The sequence below is a fragment of the Sturnus vulgaris genome, chromosome 17 (genome assembly GCF_052056855.1).
Source record: "Sturnus vulgaris isolate bStuVul1 chromosome 17, bStuVul1.hap1, whole genome shotgun sequence".
Lineage (NCBI taxonomy): Eukaryota > Metazoa > Chordata > Aves > Passeriformes > Sturnidae > Sturnus > Sturnus vulgaris.
In genome coordinates, this window is record NC_142259.1 from 12,129,411 (window position 1) to 12,153,513 (window position 24,103).

A 24,103-nucleotide genomic window follows, 5' to 3' on the forward strand; every position below is an offset into this window, starting at 1 on the left:
CGAGGTCTGTAAAAAAATCTAATTTTTTCCAAGTCCCAATGATCTCTTTTTTTCCCATGAAATATAAGCTAATTAAAAGCACTTAAAAACATTCTATATGTTCAAAGTGAAAACAAAATATTTCAGAAGCGTCTGAATGAGGGTGGAAGAACTGACCAAGGCTGATCTAATCCAAGAGTTGGGAATGAGCGTTGAAATTTCATTTTCCTCCACCCTTTGAAGGGGAAATTTTCAAAATCTCTACTGATCTTCTGTGTAACTGACCTGGGTGTTACAGCAGGTATTTGGCGTCACTTGTTCTGCTCTGAAGGTACCAGGCAGAGCAGAGTGGTCACAGTCAGAGACCTGTGGGATGCAGAGATGGGGTGACAGGGACAGAGGTGTCAGGGTCAGGCCAAAATGTGGCACTGGGGCCACCTCTGGAGTGTTGGGGTCGGGGCAGCAGCTGCCTGGGGTGCTGGAGGAGATGGGGGTGGGAGACAGGGGAATACTGGGGTCCCTTGGGACTCTGGGGTGCTCAGGCAGTGTGGGTGCAGTTCCCAGTCCCTGCTGGTGCAGGTGAGGGTGGGGATCCCAGGGACCTGCTGGGACCCGTGCTGGGCACGTTGGCTCATTGTGTGACCAGCAGAGATGCCCTGCTGACAGATGTTTTGAGGGCCAGCCTGAATAAAAGATGATTGTGAGTGCAGCCCAGACTTGACATTGTTTATTAACAGACACTTTATTGCAACATCTTGGGCCCTTTCCAGGCAGTTGTAGTGCAGCAGGAAGCTCGGTGGAGCAGGCAGCAGGAGAGCTCTGCCCTCCCTGCCGTGCTGCAGAGCAGGGGCAGGGCTGGCCCTGGTGGCCCTGCTGTGCCACAGCCCCAGAGCAGGGCTGGCCCTGCACAGCAGAGCTCCTGACAAACCCCAGGTTAGTCCCAAGCAAAGCCCCTGTGCCTTGAGCTTGTTCCCCCCAGAGCCCTGGGGAGCCCCACTGGGAGTCTGGGTGCTCCAGTGCTGACCATGGCCAAGCTGTGGTGCCCTCATGGGTCCCAGTCCCACCACCAGGTGGGTGACGCCTGCTTCAATACACACTTCAGCAGCCAGAATAGAGATTTGGGGCTCCCAGGCCTTTCCTGCCCACAAGTGTGTATCCACCGGGTCAGAACACGGCCACGGGAACCCAGTGCTGCCCTGGGCTGTGCAGAGGCACAGCTCAAAAGGAGCTAATTCCTGTGGGGAAGGGATGGATCCAACCTGTGAGGACCCTCCCACCTTTGGTGGTGGAGATAAACATCCCAATAAACATGGGCTGATGCAATTATCACATGCAGGGAGACTCCAGCCTGTCTCCCTGCTGCCCGGGGAGGGGGAGTGGTGCTGCCTGGGGGGGCACTGGGGTGTGTGTGGGGGGGGCCTTGGGGACCTCCAGATCACCCTCCTGCCGCCCTGTTAATATCCAAAGTGGCTGTGATAAGAAGCAGTTGCTGGGGCCGCAGGTGGGAAGGTGTCAAGTCGTACACACGGAGCTATAAACAGTGCGTGCCCATAAACCAGATCAAAGCAGAAAGAGTTTATTTTCAGAAGGTCTGCTTCCTCCGCAGAGCCTGGAGACAAAGAGCTCTTGGGGGAAGGGGGGAAGGAGAGGGAGGAAAAAAGAGGGAGAGTTATAGGAGGGGAAGGGATCGAGCTGGCCGTGCTGATTTCTGCTGGGTGGATCTCACTCTCTCTGCAGGGTGAGCAGCTGCCCTGGGGGATGCTGGCTGGATTCTAGGCTCGGTGGGTGTGAGCAGCTGGTGCAGGGTGGTGGCTCAGCCTCCCCCGGTGTCCCTGTGCCCCCAGGGCTGTGCCCCCAGGGCAGGGTGGCTCCTGTGGGCAGCCAGGACAGGGCTGCTCCCGGCCTGCCCAGAGCACCTGAGCTTGTCACAAGCCCTTAAGCAAACTATTGTGAAACCTTGTTGGTTTGCAGAGCGTGTCCCCACCCTCCAGCCCCCAAATCACAGGCTCAGCTACTGGAGAGCTGTGGGGGAAGCGAGTTCCCACCTGCTCCTCGGGCAGGGAGCTCGTGGTCTCTGCAGGAGGAGGAGGAAATCCAAGAGGGGGAAGGCAGCAATCAGAGCTCAGGAGGTCAGAGAGCAGATGTTGGGGCTCTAAGGAGTGTGTGTTAGCTCAGAGGCGTCTGCATCCTGTGCTGCCCGCTGATTTAGACAGAAAATTCCCACTCTTTTCTCACTGATCAACTCTGAAATGAACCAGATGAAGTCTGAGACCTCTGAGTTGTTCAGTTTGGGTTCTAGATAAAGTCCTCTGAATCTCGTCCCCCAGTGCAGCTGAGCACTGTAGCTGCAGGCCCCCACCACAGAGGATTTGCAGGGCACTTCCCCTCCCTTACACTGCTGCTGATGGGCTCAGCACATCAGATCCTGTCCACCATTCTCCAAGGGGGGAACAGGAGCTTTGGGTCCAGCCCCACCAGCACATTGTGTCCAGCAACACTTTGGTGTCAGGAGGCACCAGAGCCATGTGCTCCCCTGTGGTCTCACACCCTGCTCCCTGTCAGCAGGCAGGGTACATCCCAGGGGAGCAGCCCACATCAGGAATGGGGGAAACATCAGCTCCCACACTGCCAGCACCTCCTGGCCCCTGCCAGCACATCCCTCTGCTCTCACCCAGTGCTGTGCCTGCAGCACTGCAGGGCCATGTGGCCCTCGGGGGTTTTCTTAACCAGCCTTGCCAAGGGCAGGCACAGATCTTCGGGAATGTCACACTGAGCCTGTAGCAGGCTCTGCTCCATCCCAGCAGCACGGGAGCTGTAGTGCTGATCCCACAGCCCTCTGGCTCTCCTGGGGTGGCGTGTGCTGGCTCCTACCTTGCAGGGCTCCCTCCCATGGGTTTTGAGTTTTAGCCACAGCAGTTAAATGCCTAGATTTTACCAGGACTGCTTTTCCTGCAGCCCCCAGCAGCTTCCTGAGCCTGTGTATGGGGTGAAGTCAGAGTACTGGGCTCACTTTCCCCGGGAAGGCGGCAGCACTGGTCCCACACTGCCCTGGCAGCACCTGCTGCTGTGCTGGCCCTTACCTTCCCATTCACAGCAGAGCGAGGGAAACACATTGCACGGCCTTCAAGGGAAATTTCACTCTGGTTTGCACAAATATTTATCCCACCTGTTTCCTGCCTGGGCCGGCTCTGGGCCGTGGTGGGTCACAGGCAGCAGGGTGGAGGAAGTGGCTCCTGCTCACACAGAGACCTTTGCTCTGCAGGGCTGTGTGTCTGCCCCGGCTGTTCCTCTGAGACAGAGGATGGGATGGGAGAGGATATCTGCAGGGGAAGAGCAGGGCCAGGGCACGGGTGCTGCAGACATAAAAGCCCCCCAACTTGTCTTTGGTTTGTTTTCACCCACGCTGGAGCATTGCAGGGGAAAAGTGAACAGAGTGGGAAACCACGGTGTCTTCCTGATGGGTTTTTAATGGCTGTCACCAGCCTGGTTTGGAATGTCCCTGTTTCTTCATCTTGAAGGGGCTCTTCTCTGAGCTGCAATGGCTCAGAGACCTGCAATGGTCACAAGAGTCCCTACCTGGATCCCCTTCCCACCCCATCGTGCGCTCTGGAAATGGCTGGCACTGACACCTGCAGCTGCTCAGCGCCAGTTCCCGGTTTGGATGGGACAGAGGAGACGCAAGATGCAATCCCCTGGCCCGGAGCTGCTCGGGCACCCGGAGCCGCCGGTGCTCGGGCAGGCGCCGCATCCCCGGCACGGCGGGCACCGCCCTGCTCAGGAAATCCCTGCAAGGGAAGCACGGCCGAGCTATTCTTACCCTCGCCCCTCGCGTCCCCCCGGCTGCCTGCGGGAGACAGGATGGGCTGATGGCTCCGGCCCTGAGGAGCCGGCTCCGGGTGTCCCCCCCGTCCCGTCCCACCCCTAAATCAGCACCAGCCATGCCGGGGGCAGCGGCTTCAGCACAGCCCCGGCTCCCTCCGGGGGGCTCGCCCACCTTCCTTTTCCCCCCATCACCGCCCCGTTCCTCCTCTTTTCCCAGCCAGCCCGTGATTCATGCGCTCAGCTCACGGAGCCTCCCTGGAAAGCCCCAGGAGCTGCTGGGGGACACATGTGCGAGGTGACACTGTGGCCAGCGGGCCGGCCAGCACCTGCCCGGGGCCGCATCGTCACCTTCCTGCGCCCACGCCATCGCGGCTTCCACCCTGCCGAGCCGTGCCAGCCGCAGGCACCGTGCCGGGGGAATGCTGGCAGGAAGGGTTTGACTCATGCTGGAGTTAATGAAAACAAAACTCCGCAAATAAATAGCATTCGCAGCGTTTCCTCACCGGAACGGGCCCCTGTTTCCTATGCCGGTGCTCCTCGGGCTGCTTCACCTACAGGGGCTGACCCTGCTGCCGTGGAGCTGCCTCTGGCGCCAGGGCTGTGCCAGCAAAAGCCCTTCCCGAATTCATCCTTGGCTGGAGAGAGTGAAGTCAGTGGCTGTGCTGGAGCCCCTGTGCCTGGTCGCTGTGAGCAGCCCCCAGATCCAAGGGTTTAATCCCAAACCTGAAGCCCAGCCTGGCTTGGTGCCCTGGCAGCCTCCAGCCATGGTCAGCAGAAAGCTGGATGCCATGAGGGACTTACCTGGGCTGAGTTCTGAGTGGCATTGGCTTCTCCTTGGACAAACGTTTTGATTTTCAGTTGGAGGGGAGAACAGAGGTTTGTTTGACAGTGTGGATCCCCACAGCTGGGGCTGAGATTTGCTCCACAGCCTTCACACCCAGGGCATCCCTCTGCCCTCACTGGGCCCTGCCAGCCCAGCAGGCTCTGTCATCTTGGCCACCTGGAATCCACGTCCACAGCTCCCTCTGGAGCAGCCAGGGCTGGGGAAGCTGGGGTGCTTGTGGTGGGGCCAGCAGCTCCACACCCTCAGCAGGACACTGCTTTCCCCAGAATCACATCACAGCCTGGATGCAGAACAGAAATCAGGATTCAATGTCAGCTTTTCCCATCCGTTGCTCTAATTTCCTAGGCAATTTGTTTACCACTTAAGAAATCCTAAATGAGATTCTGATGGCAGAAATCCTCATGGAGTGCTGTGAGAGCAGCCTGGCCCAGGGTGGGCTGTCCTGCAACCAGGCTCACTCCACCACGTGAGAAATCCGGTGACTGTGGTGCCGTGGGTGTGACACACAGCCAGCCCTGTTCTCCAAACCCGAGGATGCTCCTGCTCGGGGCTTCTCCGAGCCCCTTCCCAGGGCAGCACAGCAGCTGGCAGCTCCTGAGGAGCAGCAGCCCCCAGGAGAGGCTGCAGAGCCCCGAGCGTTTCCTGCTGAAGCAGCACATTCCCAGCGGGAGGAAAGGTCGTGGTGGCGCTGGGGCTGTCCTGGTTTCCGCTCCCAGCACGGCTGCAGCTTCCTCTGGCTGCTGCCCAGCCTGTGCAAGGTGCACCCAAACCTGGCCCCGGCCCTGGCCCCGCTCCAGAGAGTCCCAGTGCCATCCACAGCCCTGTTGTTTCTCTCGTGGGTGGTGGGGTCAGGCACAGCTGGACAGGCACAGCTGGACAGGGGACACGGGTGGCCCCTGGTGACACAGCCAGGTGGTGACACAGCTCTGCGGTGACACAGACGAGTCACTTCCCTTCTCTCCCCCCGCTCGAAGCTCCTCAAGCACCGCTTCCATTCACCCTCAGCTCCCACGGTGGGGGGAGCAGGGCCAGGCTGGCAAATGTGGGAATGATGGAGGGGATGAGGTGTCCGTGTGGCACCACAGGGATGCTCTCTCCTCCTCATTCCTGGGCTGCCATTTGTAACAAATTGAATTTTGTACTATCCAAATGTCTGTGTGATATATTGCATTCACAACGTACTTAGCACATCATTTAAAGGAAAATGTGAAGCAGAAGTATAAAAATTGAAGCAAAATTAAGCAAAACAATCATGTGGAAATGAAACTTTGGAGCTTATTAAAAAAATCAGGCACAGAGCTCATGGTGCCAAAACCCCCATTAGCGTGAGTCATTTCAACTCTCCCCCAGGGAAAAAGCACCGAAATGCTCCTGTCCTGGGGAAGTGTTTCACTTCTGACTGCCCAGGCAGGTGGGTCCCAGCAGCCCAGAATTTCCCCTCAAAGCCCAGGTGATGCTCATTTAGTACCAAGGGAGAAGAAATCCAGGTCAGACCCACTTATCATCCCTGGCCAGTGATTGAATCAGCCGCTGGTTTTTCTTGTGTCTCCAAGTATTGAACTTCCCTGGAGGGCAATTTACTCACAAAATCCATTCGTGTCATGGGTTTTAATTGTAATTTTGCAACAGATTACAGTAAAGGAGGGGCTGATAGTCCCTCGTGGTCGGCAGGTGGGTGTGTGCAGGGACCTGTGTCTGCTGCAGGGGCTGGCAGGAGGGTTTATCTCCCGGCTGTTATCACCCTCCTTTCTCCAGGGCAGTCAGCCGCGGGGATTTAATGATCTCTGCAAGCAGAGGGGGCTGAGGTGGGAGGGCACACAGCACGTGTTCCCTGGGGCAGGTGAGCAAGGGCACCAGAGGGCTCTGGGGTGGGGGAGGAACCCACTGTGGAGGCAGGGAAACTGAGGCACACACAGCCACACGTCTGTGCCAGGGGCTGGGCTGGGATCTGCCCCAGCCAGGGCTTCAGCTCCATCTTCCTGGGGAGAGAAAAGGACTTACCTGAGCTTCTTCAGCACTCCAAACGTGTTTACTTTGGCTCTGGGTTAATATATATGGGTTCACTCCTGTGATAGAGACATCAACGGGCAGAGCTGGCCCTGGACAAAGATGTGATTGGTCTATATTTCTATTTTCTTCCTGTTTCAAAGCCTTCATCCTGGCAGCAGCATGAGGCTGCCCCTCGTTACCAGCAGCCAATTAAAGCATCTGAAATTCAGGGTGAACATTTTCGCACATTTTTCCATCGAGCCCCTGCCTGCTTTGGGAGGAGGTGCTGAGGCTGAGCCTGTCCCAGCAGATCCGTGGGCAGGCTGGAGAGGAGGGAAGGAGCTGCTGCCCTCACAACCAGGTCAGGGCTGCACCTGGAGGGAAGGACAAAGTGCCCAGAACATCCTGCCCAGCTGTGCCTGGCAGTGGCTGTGCCAAGTTCAAGCTCCTGCTGTCCCCAGCCACGTTCTGCAGCCTGAGCAGCCCCTCCTGCTCCTGTCCCTGTCCCCATCATCCCCCCCGATAACACAGGGAACAATAGTGGGGCAGCAAACAGGGCCAGGGCTCAGGGAGCTGAAGAGGGAAATCAGGGGACAAAGACAAACACAGCCAAAAGGGCTCCTGCAGGCCCAAGGGCAGGGCCCTTCCCGGGATTAGGTCCCTTGTTCTGGGCTGAAGCAAGAGTTTACCAAAGCCCTGGCTATCAGCCCTGTGTGCAGGAAGGAGCTGTGTCCACCCCACGAGTGCCATGGGGCTGTGGATGGGCTCCTCCCTGCCCTTGCTCCCTGTCTGTCCCCAGCTGTCCCCACCCCAGCAGGACCTGGCTTTGCTCCTGTGCCAGGACATTGGGAGCTGGAGGGGGCCCAGGGGTGGCTCCCCATGAAGGAGGACTTGCCCACCCCTCCAGCTGCTGGCCGTGGCTGCACTCACCAGTGCCCACTTGCCTGGGTGGGGGAGAGGTGGGAGTGGGGAGCATCCTTCACACAGCTCCAGCCCTGGCTCATGCTCCGAGGGGCTGAGCATCCCTCTGTGCACAGCCCAGCAGCTCCGAGGGGCTGAGCATCCCTTCGTGCACAGCCCAGCACCTCCACCCACCCCTCATCCCCACCGAGGAACAGGCTGGCTCTGTGCTCTCCCCCTGCTCTCTTTTGGCAGATAGTTTGCTGACGTCTCCAAACCGCAAAGCAGGTTGATTTGAATTTTCCATGGATGGCTCAGAGTCACGGATAATTCATTATTCACACCTCTCTAATTAAGCTGCTGCCCAGCAGGCGAGGCAGGGCTGAGAGCAGCCACATGTCCCCAGGCCAGGGCAGGTCAGCAAGGTCCAATGTGGCTTGAATTTGGGCAGTGGTGTCGTTCACCCTTCGCTGCACAGGGGACACAGGGCTGCTTTGATAAGCAGGATCCCGGAGCTGGGAGGTCTGGGAACAGTGCAGAGGGAAGGGCAGCAGCCTTTTGGGAATGCTCCTCCAAACCTGGAGCCCAGCTCAAAGTCCTGCCAGAGCCTTTCTGCTCCTGAGGAGGGGCTGGAGGGGAAGGGGCAGGAGGATGAGCTGCACTGCTCAGAGTGGGGAAGGGGCAGGAGGATGAACTGCACAGCTCAGAGTGGGGAAGGGGCAGGAGGATGAGCTGCCCTGGCACTTCCCCCAGAGCATCCCCAGGCTCCAGGCTCCGGGCAGGGTGCCGGGGGCCGCGTTCCCAGCCCCGCTGATGAGAACTCCAAATGCGGTCGGTGGGCTGCTCCACAGGCAGCTCTGCGCCGCCGAGGCAGCCAGGGCCATTTTAATCATTTCCAGATTTGTGTGGGAGGTCAGGGCCCTGGGGTGCTGCTCCATGTCAGTTTTATAAACACGGCAGTTTTTCCAGATGGTCTCTGGCTCCAGCCTGGCTAGCAGGTTGATTGGGCCAGACCAAAATAACAACAGGTGGAGAACAGGCCATGACTGCCTGACGCTATCTCCTTTTTCCATCTATTCCCCAAATGATTTTTTTCTTTGCAGAAAACAATTAAGTTTTGCAGGGGCAGGGGCTGGAGCTCTGCTGGGCTGCGAGCTGAGGCCCCACACCTTCAGTGCACGTGTGGGAGCAGCATCTGCCTTGGCTGCTGGGGCCAGGGCAGGGCCAGCACGGGATCCCTGCTCACTGCTCACACACACTCGCAGGGTTTTCCTCCATCCTCCCCAGGGCTGCCTGAGACAGCAGATCAGATGCACACCAAGGAGCTCTTTCATTCCCCCCATTCAACCTGTTTTATTCTTTTTACAGCAAGATGATTTTTAAAAATCTTTTCCGTTAACTCCCAAGGAAATTTAGTGCCAAATGGGCATTGTGGCAGCATGCTGCATGTATCCCTCATTTCCAGGGCCAAGAGGGAGCCCCTCATTCCAGGTGCTCCATGGGTGGCCATGGTCCATATGAGACTGCTGGTCCTGATGCTTTCCCAGTACTGCCAACCCACCAGGAGCATCAGGGCAGGGGCAGCTCCGTTCCCTCCAGCTGAGGAGCTTGGCAGCACTTCCAAAGGGGTGCTCAGAACTCCAGGGTGGAAAAGCCAAATAGCACAGACCCAGCTTTGATCTGTGCACCGATCCCAGCTTTGGCTTTGCACAGGAGCACAGCCATGGCAGATCCAACACCCCCATCCCTCCCTCACCACCACCCCTGCAGCACCCCTGGCTCACTGGGCACAGCTGCCCAGCCCCAGGCAGCACTCAGAGCAGAGCTCGTGGCACAGAGACCTCTCCCAGCCCAAAGGATGGAAAAACCAGGGCTGTGCACTGGCAGTGAGCAGAGCTGCTCTCACATAGAGAGCTCTTTCATATTCCCCACTCGCCCTCGTGCTAATGGCTCTCTGCAGACCAAACCTTCCCATGGAGGGGATGGAGCTTTGGCCAGAGGTTGTAAAGTGATTGTGGGCGTAAATAAAAGAGTTGCATGTGCAGCCCTGCGAGCCAAGACCAGCACTGGACCCTCCCTGCTCTGCACCTCACCCCACGCACACAGCACAGCCCTGCACACGCACAGGGCTGAGCTGAGCACACCCAGACCAGGGGAGGAGGAGGGACATTGCCAAGGGCTCTGCTCAAAGGGAGGTTTCACACAGCCAAGAGGACACGGCCCACCTTCCCCTCTGTGCCTGTGGTGCAGCTCTGTCTCCACCTCCAGCATCCAAAAACCTCAGCAGCATCCCTTCCTCACTCCATAGCACCAATCTGCCATCACACATCTTTATTTCCTAAACCCAGGCCAAACCTTCTCTGGCCCAGCCCTGTCACTGTGTGACAGCTGGCTCTGACACCTTCCTTCAGCCTGCCCTGATTCCTTCCATAGGAAGGAATTTGCTCCTGCACACCAGCTCCAAGGATTGCATGTCCCCGTCTGCTAATTGCACAGTCCCAAAGAAAATGTGCATCAAAGGCCTGCCTTGCTGCAATTTAGCATTTCGTTTATTCCATGGCTGTTAATGGAGAAGAGGCTCCATCCCATGACCAACACAAAGCACTGGCAGGTGAAGGACCTTGGCTGAAATGCAGCCAGGCACAGGAAGCAGCTTGGGCACATGCTGGAGGTTTGGCCAGCGTGGCCAGGGTGCCGTGCTCGGGGGAGGATCAGGAGTGGGATCACTGCTGTGGCACTGGGTGTGTGCCCAGGGGACCAGGGGAATCCTGCCCAGCACAGGCAGCATCCTGTTCCCAGCCCTCCTCCCTGCTCTAGTAAGAAATCAGGGGATTAGAAAGGCCTCACCCTGTTTCCACCAGCTCCTAAAATGGAAGTTTGGAGCTCGGGGCAGAGGGTCTGGACAGTTTTACTCCCGCAGGCAGGTAGGCAGCGAATCTGGAAACCCTCTGTGGTGGGAGCAGTGGCAGCAGAGCAGGACTCACCTCCCCCAGCCCTTTGTTTAGGAATCCCATTTCTGCCATGTCTAAATATGCCCTAATCCTACAAACAGTTCCTCTCCAGGAGAAGGAGCAGACCTTAGGCTGATTTTTCTCTGCAGCCATTTGCACACACCTGAAACCCCGGGACAATAGTGAATGAAGTGGCTCTGGCACGGCACCTTCTCCCCTTGGATCTCACCTTCCTCTCCATAGCTCGCAGGTGTTATCAGCCCTGTCTGCAGGTGGAAAACTGGAGCTGTGTTTCAGCGATGGAGGAAGCCTGGGCTGAGCACTGTCACTGCACGATGCCAAGATCCAGTGCCAGGGTGTTGGGCATGATCGTGTGCACTCAGAATGTTTTCACAGGTTAATTTTGTCCAGATGTTTTTTTGCCAGTGGATACCTCACCCGCTGGTGCCAGCCCAGCTCCTGCCTGGCCTCCACTGCCTGCAGATGGTGGCAAAGCCCCCCAGAACCTCTCAGCCCAGAGCCCTGGAGCCCAGGGAAGTGTGACTCCAGCTCACCTTGGGCTGCACCTCTGCAGGGCACAGCGTGTCTGCCCCAACAATTCCTTCCCCTGCTGGCACTGACATCCTCCTGGGTGCTGACACCCAGAAAGAGCTCTGGCAAATCCTGAGTTTTCAGGCACATGGAAATTGTTTGTATAAAATCCTTGGGTCTCTTTGGAGGATTTGGAGGTTCAGTAACCAGGCTACAGCCAGCACTAGAGGAGTTCCAGCTGGGAGAGACCTGCTGTAGATGTTTCTCTAGGACAGTGTGGGGTGGAAATTGCATCACTTGGGAAAAAGAAACAGGGAGGATAGGGAAGGAAAAAATATACTGTATTGGCAGTAGGGACATAGGATAGAAAAGCACTCCAGGGCCACATGAAGCCAGGAGCAGCTCAGGCATCTTCAGCTGCCTGGCAGTGCTGGTCCCATAGCCTGGCACGGGGACAGGGACCAAGGGCCAGCGAGCACCATGGCACTGCTGTGCCCTGACTCAGAATTGCTCAGGGTAAAATTCCTGCCTTCAGGAGCACTCCAGCCCGGGCCCTGTGCTCCCAGGGACATGTCACTCCAGAAGAGCAATGTCTTTAACTTGGCAGTTTCTGGACAGTCTCTCTCCCTGGCATCCACTTTTTATTATCGTCTACGCAGGCAGTTTGTTTCTAAAATTAATGCACTAAAACTGCTCACACACATACTGGGGGATGGGGCTCAGACACCAGCAGACATCTGGAAGTGCCAGGATGGAAAAATGTCTCGGATGCCACGTGAAGGAGCAATGGGAGCAGGGAGGGCTCCTGCCCCTGGGCCGTGCTGGGATGGCACAGAGGGGTCAGCTGCCCACAGAACGTGGCCATGACACCCTGCACAGTCGTGTCCATCACATCCTGCCCACTCATGTCCATCACACACTGCCCACTCGTGTGCTGCACCCAGGGAACCTGCCCAGTGCACGCCCAGCCGTGCCCATGCCCGTGACCATCCCCATGTCCATGTCTGTGTCCATGTCCATGTCCATGCCTGTGTCCATGCCCATATCTGTGCCCATGTCCATCCCCATGTCCATCCCCAATGTCCTTCCCAATGTCTGTGTCTGTGCCCACACTCCTGCGCACCCAACAGCCAGAGCTCACGGACAGACACACACACACATAAACACACAAATAAACACAGATACACACACACACACACACACAGAGATAAATACACACATAAACACAACACGTATAAACACAGTCACATACAGACACACACACATCAACATATACAGAGACACACACACATGCACACACACAGATGGACACACACTCACTCACACATACACACACATGCACACACTCACACTCTTGCACGTGTGTGCATCTCCTGAGCTGGTTCAGCGCCGAGGGAAGGAAACAAAGGCCGGGATCCCTGTGGATAAGCAGGAGGCAGAGGAAGGGCAGGAGCAGGAGCAGCCCACACACCGAGCCACCCGTGGGCTGCCCCAGCGTTCCCAGGCTGCTCCAGAGGCAGCGCCAGCGTCCCGCACTGCCTGCACCTGGCTGCTATTAAGCATTCAATCAAAAAGGGATCACAAGCCAGATAGAACTAATTCGGAGGAACTTTTTTACACAACAAGCCCCTTTCAGTTTGCTTGTTTGGTTTTATATCTAAGGCTAACTCCGGCAGGTTTGAAAATGAGCAGAGCTCTTGGCTGCAGGGGACACACCACGTTTCCAGCAGACAGAGGTGGGAGTTCTCCTTTGGTGTTTTAAAAATAGCACTACAAAGAGAGGCAGGCTGGGATCCTGGCGGTGTGCAGAGGGGTGACACGATGGGGCTGAGTCTCAGGCCAGTCCTGGGGACAGGGCTCACAGAGCTGGAGGGTCTGTGTCCCACAGCTGCTCCTCAGGTCCTCTGCACTGCCCAGGATGCTGAAGAAGAGACAGGCTGGTGCACATGGCAGTGTCCTCAGCAAGGTGGAAGTGGGAGAGAGCTTGGAGGACACCTGGAGATGAGGCTGTGACCCCCAGGAGCCCCGTGGCAGACCCAGTCCCCAGCAAGCACTGGACAGGTGGCAGAACTGGCCCCAAATGTCTCCTACACAATGGCTTTGACCCTATTTCTACAAGGAGCTCACAATGCCATTAATCACTAGTGACACTTCCTTCTGCCATGGCAAAAGAGACCCCTCTTCTTATTTTTTTATCAATTATGAAAATCCACTATAAAAAGTTCCTTTCCTTCCACCTTCACAGAGCCCAGCAGCAAACACTGCCAGCTCCTCCACAGCCACCTCTAGACCCCCATGCTAAGGGCAACTTTTACTTTTCTGAAACACAAAAAAGGAAGGTAATGACAATAATAATCCCACATGTCCTGTAGCTGTGTGCTGCAAAGCTCTGGAGGTGCAAGTGCCTTAACCCTCACACAGGGAGGGCACAGAGCCCCCACACCAGCTCCTTGCTCAGTGTTGGTCTGTCCTGCTCACCCCCCCTGAGGGCAGAGCGTGGCCAGGCTGCTCTGGCAGAGCTGTTCCCTCAGTCCCACTCCATCCCCAGTGCGTGGTGTCCAGGGATTTTCAGCAGGGAGAAGCCAAAGGCTCCCCGCAGTTCGGAGGCTCCCCATGCCGCCAGCCGCAGGAATTGTGCTCCTTTAACATGTGTTAAAGGGACCATTCACCAGGCATTCCCAGGGAGCCCCTCCACACTGGCCACACTCACATGGTGGCTGGGACACGCTGGCTTTTAGGGGAGGGCTCCAAGGAGGTTTTAATTTAATGCTGGCTCTTACCCTGGGAAGAATTTCCCAAGTAGGTGGAAATTCATGATCTCCATCATCCCAGGGAGAAAGGAGGAGCAGGGAAGGCATCACCCTTGTGCACTAATATTCCTCCTTTTGAGTTCTGGATGTCTATTCCCCAGACACCGATATTCCTCTTTCCCAGGAACCCCCGCTGGTTTAAAACCTCGGCCAGTATTTGCACGTTATTTACACCAGCCTTTGGCTCCGCACCCGCCTGGCTCCCGGTGCTGAGGGGACCCGAAGGACCGCAGGGGCTTTTCAGGCTCAGGCTCAGGCTCAGGCTCCGGCTCGGGCTCGGGCTCGGGGTCAGCTCGGGCGGGAGGGAGGGAAGGAGGGAGGGAGCTCTGGCCAGATGGTTTGTTTTCACTCAGCAGCGAACTCGCTGCTTGTCTCGGTGGCTCCCGACTGCTCATCCTCCCACGGCCACCTGGGAGGGACCAGCCCCGGGTGGCACAGGAGGGACCCCGGGTGGCACAGGCGGGATCCTGGCCCCGGCCCAGGAGGGACCCTGGTCCCAGCCCAGCCCTCTCTCCGCGGCCCCGCGGGGGAACGGGGCTCGCTGGCTGCTCGGGATGCCGGCACGATCCCTCTCGCTGGCCCCAGCCCTGATGGAGGGAATTAAGGAACGGATTTGGCTGGGAACAGCCCCCAGGTTCTCTCACAGGGAAAGGGGGAAGGCAGATGTACAGCCTGGTCCTAGGAAGGACATTAAAGACCTTGCCCTGGAGAAGCACCACGGGGTTGGGTTACTGCCAACGTGACTAAGCCTCCTCTTCCTCTCTGCTCACCCTTCTTCTCTCTGCCGTGTCAGACTTTAAAATGCACCTTTAGTTTTGCAATGCTCTTGCTCAGAGCCTCATTACTCAGGCTGAGCTGGCCCTGTTTCCTGGGGAGCGAGGCATCCCTGCCTGATAAGATAAGCTCCCCAAAGAAAGGTTTTGGGACCCTGACTCACTGGAGAAACTTTCTGCAGTGCAGTCATACAGGCCTCTAACACACTCAACCATTTGATGGGCTTATCAGTGAAATTCAAATGTTCATCTATGGTCACTGGAGGACAGCCCTGATCCAGAGCAAGGCCATCCCAATCAGGTGTTAAGCCTGCAGAGTCATCCTATCTGCACCTCCCTACATATTCACAGCCCTTTCTCTGTCGTGTGCCCAAAACCTTCTTGCCCTGGGCTCCCACAGGGACTCAGAGACCCTCTGGTGCTGGAGCCCTGTTCAGCTGGGGCTCTGGACAGAGGGTGGCAGGAGTGCCACTGTGCCTGCTGCCAGGTCCCAGTGCTCCTGGGCAGTGCTGGGGGTCAGTGCTCAGTGGCCCCAGGGCAGCTCCAGGCTGTGGTTCCCCATTTCCAGCAGGATCTGGCTCCAGGTTATCACTCCTGCTGCTTCTGGCAGCCCATGTCTGGTTTTACAGAGGGGCAATAAATCCCCAAGGAGAAGCAGCTACAAGGTCTCCATCCATGGACCCCCCAAGAGAAAGCAGGCCCAGACCCCAATGTTTGTCCTGGTCAGCCCCTCCTGAAGGCACCTGTGGTTTGCTTTTCTAAGTACAGTGAACTCTCAGGCCAAAGGATGCCACTTCTGATTGCATCAGCAGGGCTGCAGATGCAGCTGATACTGGGTGGGGGGAGAAATCCTCTTCTGGGGCAATAAACCCAGCCCAACTTTGGGAGCAGTTTCTTGGCTCTCAGCGAGTCCATTCCCTGTACACTGCTAAGGAGCTCCATGGGTGTTTTCCACCAGCATCCAAATCCAAACCCAACACCCCGGGTTTCCCCTGGGCTGGCCCCAAAGCACCCCATCCCTGGGGTGGGCTGCTTGGCACCAGCCCCACTGGGGTGATGAGTGTGTCAGAGCTCTGTGTGCCCAGCTGTGCCCAGCTGTGCCTCTGGCAGCAGGACCCAGCAGGTTATCAGGCAGCTCTGGAAGCCCCCAACAACTGCAAATGATCAACCCCGGGGGAATTTTTTTCCTCCCCTCGGCTCTGGAGTCAATTGTCAGCCCTGCTTTTAAAGACACCCTTGTCGGCAGCCCGGCTATGCTTTTCTGCTTCGGAGGAATTCCTCTAAAACAATAATAGTGACATTGTTCCTCACTTTGCTGGCGGTTTTATAGGGCTCACGTTGGAGAAAGGTGACCATGGCTGCCTTTTGGCCACATGTGTTTACACAAGGAAATGCATGTGGGTTTTGGGGTGGCGCCTGGAGTCAGCAGCCGCTCTCTGTACTCCTGACCCTTACAGAGCTGCTTTCTTGCTTCTGGGTACGTTTACTGCACTCCAGATGTGAGCTGGCTCCAGCAAGGCTGCGGAGCGCCAGGGATCTGGCATCCCCAGACTCATCAGTCCGTGGGGTAGAATGCCATGGTGGTTGTTTTAAAAGCTGTAATGCGTCTTGGTAACACATCATGATTTATTCAGCCCTTGTTTGACAGGGAGCCTTTATCAAAAGCTGATGCGAAGCCCGGGCTCGGCGGCGCTGCCGAGGGTGGCTGGAGCTGCTCCCTCCCCAGGGATGGGATTTTGCTGGGATCCCAAAAGCTGGGTCCCCAGTGTGCCACCCACCCTGAGGGGCTGCGTTTGGGGACTCTTGCTGTGAGTGCAGCTCCTCCCTGGGGTTCATGGAGCCATTGAACAGATGAACCCCAAAATGTTTTGAGCAGTGCAGTGTCCCTGCTGCAGCACCAGGAACTGCAGGACCATGGGGTGACCTGGGGGTGACAGTGTCACAGCCACTCCTGGCAGAGCCCAGGCTCACTTTGGCCTCACTCTCAGGCAAACCAGAGCTGATGGAAGGAGAGAAAAGAAGTAAAAATGGAGCTTGGGGAAAACCAGGCAAAACCAGAGCAGAGTGTGGGCAGTGAGGGAGCCCTGGGAAAGCAGAGCTGGGGAGTCCCTGCCCACAGCTCCCAGCACCCCACCAAGGTGCTGAGACCCCCGCTCTGTTCCACTTTCTGCCCTCGCAGCAGATAAACACAGTTACAGGGAAAAGGGGAGGGTCGGATGGATCACAACCTGCTGGAGGCACAGGAGCCCCAGGAGAGCAAGCCCTGCCCTGGGCCGGGGCTGGCAGGCACTGGGCAAGATTTGGGGGAGCAGCCCAGGATGGGGGACTGGCCCCAGCCCTGCATCCCTGCTCCAGCCTCCTCCCCTGGTGCCTCTGAGGTGCCATTCCCATGGGCACAGATGGACAGGACACTAGAGCCCTGGATTAGGAATGAGCCTCCGGTTTAGAGATATTTATTTGCTTTTTATCATAATGGGAAAAAAATGCAACAGCAGATAGAAGAGGAAGGAAAAAACCCCAATCTGGGTCAGGATCTCACACTGGCTAGTTCACTTCACAGTTTAAGTAAATAGTTCTCATCCCAAAACCCTTCAGGGTCATATAAATGTGCCTCTTCACATGGAAGAGACTATTTTGATAGTAGCTGGGTGCCTGATGAATTTGCAACTTTCCCAAACTGTCGGTGTCTAGAATGTGACTCAGTTTTTCACAGTGAGATATAAAATCCTATCAATTAATCTAACTTTTATTGCACCTCTGGGGCATGAACGTGATGTTATTTAAACAAATGGTTCCCATTACCTTCAATTATTTTATAAATGTTTTTCAGTGATTTATAGGCTTCTATTAAATGGACAATATACTTCTGTGCTCCTCGAGGGGGTAAACAGTAATCTAAGGGCTCGGGTTTGCTGATCCTTTTTTCTTTCTCTCCTTCCTTTTCCACATGCATCAGAGGCTGCCGTTTAATTACGGGGGAGGTGGGAAGAGCCCGGCCAGACAGAGCGCGGCTGTGCCGGGGCCCCCGCCCCGCACCCATAGCGGGGCTGCACCGCACCCTGGGGTGCTGCGGGTCCCCTGCGGGTCCCGCACCCTCCGGAGCATCCCCTGCATGCCCTGCATCCCCTGCATCCCGCCCCGACACCCTCGGGCTGCGGCAGCCGCGGCTCCGCCATCCCCTCCGCATCCCCTCCTTTGCCCTCCAGCTGTGCTCGGCTGAATCCAGCTGTGTGTGAAAGGGCTGCAGCTGCAGCTGGAGCTGGGGCTGGAGCTGGAGCTGCTCTGGCAGGGCAGGGGGTGCCGGGGGGGTCGGGATGGATCGGCAAGGCAGGGGGACACAGCAGGGATGGGGACACAGCAGGGATGGGGACACAGCAAGGGATGAGGACACAGCAGGGATGGGGACACAGCAAGGGATGAGGACACAGCAATGATGGGGACACAGCAGGGACGGGGACACGGCAAGGCAGGGGGGTGACAGCTCTGCTGCTCCTTGGGAGGGGACAGGCAATGAATGGCTTGCTCCTCTCATCCATGGCTGAAGGAATTTCTCCTGCCTGGGATGGAGACATCCCTGCAGTGCCTCATGCTTTGGGGACACATGACACTGCCACCAGCAGCCAGTCCTCACAATCCAAGGAGACCAGCAGCCCTGAGCCCCAGAAAGGCTGGCAGAGGCCAGGACACCAGGCCCTTCTCCCACTGTGTTCTCTCCAGGCTGGGTTTTGGGAAGGCCAGGGAAGGGTCAGAGCAGCAGGATGCAGCCATGGGGATGGTGCTGAGCCCCTTATCTGTGGGGTCACGCCAGGACGTGGTTCCTGGAGCAGTGACCCTGGCTGCCACCCCGGCAGGACCCATCCATCCATCCATCTTTCCATCCAGCCATCCATCCATCTCCTGCCAGCCCTCCCCTGCTGGCCCTCAGCTGCACGCTGACAGACTGGACAGCAATTAAGTCCTCGCTGAACTCATTCACTTGAGCCTGTCTACATTTCAAACAGCTCTGCAGATAGGCTCTGTTTACAGAGCCTGCCGCTGTTTATTATTTTTTGGGGGGTGTTGCACGGAGTGGGGATGGGAGATGACATTTGGGGAAGATAAATAGGACAGAAGACCCTGTAAAGACAAAGGGCTGAGCAAGGCTGGCTCGGGCAGGGGGAGCATTCCCAGCTCCCAGCTCTGGCTGAGGACGGGCACAGCTCAGTGCACACCCCTGGGCTGTCCCAGCCTGGTGCTGCACAGGCAGGACCTGCTCCAGCACAGGGTTCTTGGATGTCCTCTGCTAACGAGGATCATTTCTAGGCACTCCCCAGCACAGCAGGACCCCAGTCCCACGGGCACCCCTTCCCTTCCCACCCTGTGGCACACCAGGCACACATGGAGGGAGCTGCAGTGCCCACACCTCCCTCCCTGCTGGGACCTGGCACCTCTTGGCCAGGGAAATGGGCAGGAGAGCCCTGGGTGTCCCCTGCACTGGCAGGGAATGCCCTGTGGACATTGGACAGGGACAGGGGATGAGCTGCTGGGGCTGGGGGTCACATGGGGGACTCTCAAACTTGGACCCTCAGAGCCCTGCCAGGGATGCCCAAGGGCAGTGTGACCATCCTGTGCTCTCCAGAATGGAACCCTTGTTTTCCCAAAAGGCTGATCCCCATCTCCCAGCCCTGGCAGCGTTTTCCAGCAGCCATCCCCTGACTTCTGCTGGGCACTGGGGGCACAAGAGCCCCACCAGACCCACCTGGGTGTTTTTCTTGGCAAACAACAACTCCCTCAAAGCTGTTACACCATTAAAAATGGCTAATAAGCTTTCACTTAATTAAGCAGCACGAGGCCTCACAATGCTGATTGTCACTTTTTCCCTCTGCCTTGTGCTGTTGCCACATCCCAGATGGAATCAGCCAGCCCTGCTCTGGAGGGCTGCAGAGCACCGATAAATAAAAATAAAAATAATAATAATAATAAAATATCTGTACCTACCCCCTTGTCTTTGCTTTGCTTAAATCAGGTCATGTCTGGAAGACAAAAACACTGCCTGGGACTCAGGGTTTGGAGCTACAAAGGCGAGTGTTGTCTGGAAGGGCTGGCTGGAGTCAGAGCGGCGCTGTCCGGGCTGTTTGCACAGCAGCCACTCCGAAATCGGATTTCACTGCAGCAGCACAGAGTCTTCATCGGGTTTCTCCAGATCTGGGCTCGGGTCTATTTCTCACTGCAAGGTTATTAAAAACACTTGAACCTGAAACAGACTCATTGTGTCCACACGTTTGCTGTTTATTATTATAAACAAGGGTGTCAGGGCCATTAAAAATAAATCAAAATGGGTAAGAAATGAGCAAGAAATACAAGGAAATGGAATGATTGAAAACACCCATCCCACCATCCAGGGCGGACAATTCCCGCTCACAGGAATGCCTCTGTGCTGGAGAGAGGGGAAAATAACTTCTCATTTTTCTTTTCAAAAAAACTGCATCCCTTTCCCAGCTGGGGATGCCAAGCTGTGGGGAATGGGGAGGAGCAGATCCAACCCCCAGCCCGGGTTTGATGGCTCCTGGACCCTGACTGGGATCTGAACTGGCACAGATCCCAGCAAGGGATGTGAGCTCTGACTGAGCTGTGGGAGCTGCAAACATGGACAGGGCTCAGCCAGGGGCACCCCTGGGGGATGAAGGGTTGGGAAAAGCCACATCATCACACCACTCCCTTCAGAGCATCTCAAATACCTGAAAAATCATTAAAAATCATTGAAAAGCAATCAGAGAGGCTGCATCCTGCTCTGGTTCACACCAGCACACATCAGGAACTGCACTGTCACTGTACACAGCACTAAAATCTGTCCTTGTGGAATCACAATTGTTCCCCAAAGCTCCTCTGGGCTCTGCCATGGCAGGACAGCAGCCAAGTGCCAGCCTGAGCCCCTGCTGATGGTGGGACAGCTGAGACTCAGGCAAGGAATGGCACGAGCCAAGGCACATGTGAGCACGGCTGCTGGCCCAGCTGATCCCATAATCTCATTAAAAACATCACTGGAGATTTCCTGCTCCACACCCCGGGCAGTTCCCACAGCCAGGTCTGGGGCAACCAAGGCACTAAAATCTGATGAAAATGATGGAAAGTGTTAGAAGGGCAGTGGGAGATCACAGAGGTCATTTCTTGTCACTCTTGTTTGAACACCAAAGCTCATGGGTGGCATTGGGAATATTTTAGAAGAACCACATATCAAAAAGTGACTTTCTTTTAACACATGTAATAATTTAAAACACAGCTCTGCATGGTGGAGTTAATGAAATCCTCTCCTTCTGCAGGCCTGCACAGACCAAAACCTTAAAACCAAGCTTAAAACAAGTGGACAGTGACCCTGTACGAGAAGAGACATTGAAAGGTTTTTTTGTTGTACTTTTGGGGCAAGGGGTGGGGAAGGAAGGACCCAGGACTGTGCTTTGCTGGGAAGCATGACGACATCCAGGGAAGGAAGGGAACACTCTCAGCCTTCTGGCCTAAATTATCTGCTAACACAAATAATCAAATTCCAGGGACCACACTGCTCTGGCGCCACTAAAACAAGGGGGAGGCCTGGCCCCAGCACGGAGCAGGTGGAGCCCAGCCTGACCTGCTCGGGACACTCAAGTGCAAGATACAAAATTCTGATGCTCTCTAAGGAAGCAGCATCACTCACAGGATCGTGGGAAGTTTTTAATGGCTCACTCAAGGCAAGGCCTCTAAAATGTTTATATTAATACGAACATGCTGGACAGCCACTCATTTGGTCTCAGCTGGAAACCAGTCCAAACAGCTGAGAAACATCTGGCAGCTAACCTTGGACAGCATCTAATCTGGTAGCCCAGGGATTTAAGAGGTCTCCTCGGAGGGACAGAAGTTTGGCAGATCCTTGCTGAGATCTCTGTCCTGCTCTGGCTGCTCCTCACTCCCGCTCCTCGCTCTGGGCTGACACGTACAGACCCCCCTGCAGCATCCAGCATGAGCCCAGAGCTGCACTGGGGCACTAACACGGATTTTCAGGAATTTTGTGGGACTGTGTGCTCCCCCTGCCTCAAGGGGAACACAGCAGCTCGCTGCCAGCTCACCAAACCAGGCACTCCTCCACCTCTCTGCCCCAGCCCATGTGCACAGGACTGGGGAGCCCTCCAGCCTCCCCTCAGCCTGTCTTCCCTCTGCCTCACTCACTGCAAATCAGTCCCAGGAAGCCTCCAGCACCAGGCGAACAAAAACCTTCTTCCCCAAAGATCTGCAGACCATGATCAAGGCAAACAGGGACACGTGGTTTTAGAGCAGAGCAAGCAGGAGGGGAAATGGCCCCTTTGTTTCTGGTGAAGATGGCTCAAAAGTTTGCATCACGTTTCTTTCCAAAACTTCTGCTTGGTTGGTTTTTTCCTCCCAAAGAATCTTCAGCTTTGGCTATCCTGAAACATCCTTTAGCAAGGGGAAAGGTAAAAAGTAGGACAACATAAAAGAATAGATGCTGAGCAAATTATTTGACATTTACTCTCCCTCTGATCACCCTTAAGGGCTCTTTTAGACATGTCAGGGCAAAGCCACCAACAACCTGTCTCAAGAGGCACAAAAATGGGACAGGACTCACATTTCTGAAAACCCTTTGTAGGCTTTATTTAAAAGGAGATAAGGATGAAAAAAGGTGATGATGCTTGACATAAAAAATGATGAGCACCCAGTTTATCTCCCTATCCTCAAGATCGTCTTCTGCTCTTTACTTTTGTGTGACAACAAATGTGGGAGCCATCAGGGAAAACGTAAAAGCACAAGCACCAGGGATGCAGCACCAAGAAGGGAGGACAAGGAAGAAGATGCTCAACAAGGGCTGAAAAAGCCCTTTCCTAGCAGAGGCTGAGCACGCTGGCTCTGGTCCAAGAAAGCACTTAAGCATGTGCTTAAATTAAATTTGCCTTTACTGGGGCTCTTCCCAGGCCTCAGCACATTCTCCAGCAATCTGCTCCAGCATGACCAGGGAAAACGAGGAGCTATTAAGGGACCTGAATCTCAGGCAGCAGCCAGGTTAGTGAGCACTGGGAGAGCACATTAACCAAGATTAATGCAACATGGCAATTCCACTGACAGGAAAACCCTCAGCCACCAGAAAAACCTTCTTCAACATAAAATAATAAGTAAAAAAGTTTAGATATTATCAGTATCAATTTCTCTTCAGCTTCTTTCAGTTCAGGGTAGGTAGAACCTGATGCAGACATGCCGAGGGGCACGGCCGCTCCTCCTGCTCCGTGTCCTTGTCCCATGATGGGATGAGCCACAGACAGCACTGGTGTCTCACAGGGCTGATGACACGCCCTGATTCAAAATTGTTACTATAATGATAGTAGGAAAAACTTAAATTTTAAATACAAAGCACTGCGTGGGGTTGCAAGAGAGCAGAAAGGGCAGATTTAAGCACATACTCCCTATGTACACACACAGAGCTCAGTTCGAACACACCAAGAAGCAAACAACCATTAGTCTTTATTAACAATTAAGGTCTCACTGTGGTGCTGTTAATGCCTGTACAGTGGGACAGTCAGGATACACAGGCTTCTCAAATTGAAACCGATTCCAGATAAACACGAGAAGTGGTTTCCACTCGAGGTTCCCCAGCAGCCTTGGGAAGGTTTCTGGCTCCCTCTGCTGTCCCTGTGGCTGAGGAGAGGCTGGTCCTGCTCCCCATGCCCGGGAAGCACGGGCAGGTGGAGCTGTGCTGGCACAGGGGGCTCAGGGACCCTCTGGGGGCACAGGGACCCTCTGCTCAGGGACCCTCTGGGGGCACAGGGACCCTCTGAGGACACAGGAACCCTCTGCTCAGGGACCCTCTTCATTGCTGGCACAGCCCAGGGTGGGTCCAGCTCGGAGCAGCCTCCTCTGAGCCCTGCTCAGCCACCTCCAGCAGCACCTGCTCCAAGCACAACATTTATTTCATGGTCAATATCCTTTATTTATTATCCCTCCACAGCTTGCTCTGAAGAGGCAGTGGTTGGGGACACAGACTGAGGTTGGCAGGGATCACCTGAGCACTGTGCTGAGTGCTGCCAGAGTTTGGGTAAGCACAGGTATGACAGGGCTCTGCCCCCACACCTCATTTCTGCAGCACCAGCCTGGGGTGAATGGTTCCTTGCCTGCACAGGTACAACACTGACACAGCCACCATGCAGCTCCAATGCAGCTGACTGACAAGCAGTTATTTTTCCACACAGCTCTTACTTGGTCGGGGGAACAGCAGCAGAGCTCTGAGGTGTCCAGAGTGCAACTCCTGGGGGAGAACAGTCACAGTGAAGCTTTTTTTGAAAGCAGCATCCAACTTTGTGTGGCAGATGCTGGGGACAGGTGCTCCCAGCCAGGGTGGGACGCTCTCACCTGTACAACTCGCAAAGCAAACCAGCAGCCGCTCTCAGGGTTTAAAATCATTACTTGAAGTAGGAAGGTTCAGGGAGGTCCCAAACATGCACCAACCACAACCTCCCACAGAGGGCAAGGGCACTCTGAAAAAGAGAC

At 55.8% G+C, this 24,103-nt stretch overlaps 1 long non-coding RNA gene across 1 annotated transcript; it reads right to left on the reverse strand.

Moving 5' to 3' along the window:
* Positions 1-23,764: 23,764 nt before the first annotated feature.
* LOC148221833 (uncharacterized) lies at positions 23,765-24,103 on the reverse strand. The gene is made up of 2 exons (XR_015807363.1): positions 23,966-24,103; positions 23,765-23,861 (listed from the first exon to the last, which is right to left on the reverse strand). It is a non-coding gene; the product is annotated as an uncharacterized LOC148221833 (long non-coding RNA).